This window comes from Helianthus annuus, chromosome 3, assembly GCF_002127325.2.
Source record: "Helianthus annuus cultivar XRQ/B chromosome 3, HanXRQr2.0-SUNRISE, whole genome shotgun sequence".
Taxonomy (NCBI): domain Eukaryota; kingdom Viridiplantae; phylum Streptophyta; class Magnoliopsida; order Asterales; family Asteraceae; genus Helianthus; species Helianthus annuus.
In genome coordinates, this window is record NC_035435.2 from 77721550 (window position 1) to 77724714 (window position 3165).

Consider the following 3165-nt stretch of genomic DNA (forward strand, 5'->3'; position numbering starts at 1 on the left):
AGAAATTTGTCAAGTTTGGGAGGGTATATATGATATTAATCTATAACAACAGATACCCAAACTGAGCAGAATCGTTACTTACATCCCATCTGCAATCAGGAATGTCATACGCACAAGGCACGTGGTAAGTTTTTTGCCATAACTTCTTACAGCAGCCAAGACCAGCTCCCTTTTTACCACAACTTCTGCATTTTAGCTTGTTTGCCCTTACGATTTCCGATTCTAGGTTCTTGATAAGTCCATCCTTAAAATAAATCATAGGGGTCCTGTAAATATAACATATCAGTTCCCACACCAAAGAGCTTTATGCGAGTCTATCTATGTAAATGCCTAGGGCTGCAAACGAACAAAACGTTTGGCGTACAGTTCATGAACTGTTCGGCGAGAAGTTCGTTTGTGTTCGTTCTTTTATTAAACAAACGAACACGAACAAGAAATTTCGTTCATTTAGTTAATTGAATGTACATGAACAGAGGTTGCATGCGATCATTTATGTTCGTGTTCGTGATATAGTTGAATGTGCAACATGGATAAAGTATCGTTGGGAGCAATGGAGGGTGGGTTCTTGATGAACCCAAACTAATAAAAAATGAGTGAAATGGGATTTAATCCAATATAGATGTTTGTTGGTAATTAGTCCTAATAACTTAGACTGGTGTGTTTAAAGCTGGTTATGGTGTTTTGATCTAAATGAACCACATTATCGTAAGATGAGTTGTATGTTTAATATATGATATGTTTGACTTGAGAAGTCAACAACTTAGAGGAAGGACTTAAACGATAGAAGGTTATTTGAGAAAATGTGAGTAATTATAACCCGAAGTATGAACTTTAGGGATGAGCAGATGGTATCAGGTATCGGTACCGGTACGGATACCTATTTTTGGGGATTTTTGGTAGCGGTACGGGTTGGTACTGAGCTCATCCCTAATGAACGTATATGTGTATTTTTATGTGGTATAATTCAAACTTGATCAAATATGTGGAATAAACATTTATGTAAATTATATGTAGAAACAAAATTGATAAACATGATGTTGATACATGAGGAGGATGTGTGAATTATGTTTGGTGAATCAGTATAGTTCACAAGGGAAATAATTAAATAGGAAGTAATTTTGGGTAAAAAGACTTGAAAGGAATAAGGTTGTTACATGTGACAAAATTGAAAAATAAAGGGGAAGAGTATTTTAGTCAATCTCATCTTCTCCCTTTTTCTTTAATTTATTAGAATAGAAAAAGAAGATATATAAATTAATAAAAGAAATATAATTTCAAATCATATAAAATTATTTAATAAATAATCAACGAGCCGAGCCCCGAGCTTGAGAAAAAACTCATGAGCCGTACTTGAACTTTAGAAACAAAACTCGAACTGAACTGAACTCGAGCTCAAACTCTCACAAGTTAAAAAAAAAAAACTCAGGCTCGACTCTAATCAAACTCAAACTCAACTCAGTTATCAACATTTTAACATTTTAAATGAATATGTATAACGTTGGAGAAGTTATCAGCATTCCCCGTTACTTCCTTCCCTTGAGCATACGCCACAAATGGTCCACTCCCCTACACAATTAACAAAACAAACAAGGTAATCTACACACGCGTTCTTCAACAAACACGTCATTTACGAAATACATGAAAGTTCGGTTTTAAAACGCGCCTTTGTCTGCTTAGAAGAACGGCAAAAGACACAAGGACTCTGCTCCAAAACAACAGATGTTTGCCCACCAGAAGAACCCAAATCATTGGTCTAAGGGTGGCTATTTGTTTCCATTTTCCCATCGTTCTGTTTATCGATCGTTTTCTTACGAGTTTTTAACAGTACATGCTAAAATGTATAAAATGTATGAACGGAAATGCACTAAAACAAGGTTATAGTAAAATGTAAAATACAACGGATATCATAGAAGGCGCCTCTTGTTCATATTCAAACGAGCACCAAAGAAGAAAGCAACTGCTAATAACGAAGAATATGTATGCACCACGACCAATGATAGCTAACTTCTTTTGTGCATCCCATCTCTTACAAAGTTAATCTCCAAAGCTGGTCTAGGGAGTTCTGGAGGAACATAACAATTCCCAAAGTCAGTTTCACTTAATAATATTCAGATTCAATATGTGTGTGGGAGAAGCATACAACATCAAAAGAACTTTGCTGATAGTTAGATATGCTCTGATCACATTCTGAAGGTTCTTTGAAGACCCATTTGTGACACTTATCAGAAGCAACTTTTCCCATTAATCTGCACTCAATAAAACCAACCATCATCAGGAAAAAAATAACAAAAGAAAATCAATAAATTTAATATATAACTCGTCTGAAAAAACGCAGAAAACAACACCCTGTGTATAACCTGCGTATGTGAAAAGAAGAAAGGATATACGAAAATAGACTATTGCAAGTAGGATATGAAGTAATTAGGGTTTATTGTTTGAAACCTAATTCAGGAATAACAGTGAAATGATGCACGTTAGTGAGAAATTTGGAAGAACAATAGCAGAGGCTCGATCTTACATGGAGATAAACCTGATCTGACATTCAATTGGATGTAACTGCCCAGAATTAATGGACTACAATCAATACACGGTTTTAATTGGCGGTAGCTGATCAATTTTGGCATTCAATTCACAATCAATCTCGTTATTCAATTGGCGGTCAAATGGAGGGTAAGCAGGGCAGGAAGGAAGACAATGGGAGGAGCAAGGGCATGATGAGAAGAATTTTGATAGGGAGCAGAGACAAACAGGAGATCGATTGTTTCTTAAAGGGGGAGGCGATTTGATTGAAGGACAGTTGTGATTTATCAACACCAAAGAGAACACCAAGCACCCTTCTGCACTCAACGGTTTTGAGACAATTGGGATTCTGTATCTTAACTTCAGGAGAAGGATTTCTCAATTTTAGGTCTAAAGTATCTTAAAACTTTGGTGAATATACAAATTTAACCCCTTTTAAAAGGCTTTATTTACTTGTACATGTTGTTATAATGTTTATACGCAATGTTAAATTATATTTCTATCCATTAGATTTGCTTTATATAGTTACTAGGTTAGAACCCTGTGTTTTACACGGGTTGAATAAATATAATTTTATATACCAAATAATATTAAAATAAATATATATATCTTTAAAAATCTCGTTTATTACACGGGTTGAATAAA

At 34.9% G+C, this 3165-nt stretch overlaps 1 long non-coding RNA gene across 1 annotated transcript; it reads right to left on the reverse strand.

Annotated features, from left to right (window-relative positions):
- Positions 1–1722: 1722 nt before the first annotated feature.
- LOC110928979 lies at positions 1723–2894 on the reverse strand. Its single transcript, XR_002586771.2, has 3 exons — positions 2519–2894; positions 2141–2246; positions 1723–2062 (listed from the first exon to the last, which is right to left on the reverse strand). It is a non-coding gene; the product is annotated as an uncharacterized LOC110928979 (long non-coding RNA).
- Between the last annotated feature and the right edge of the window lie 271 nt (positions 2895–3165).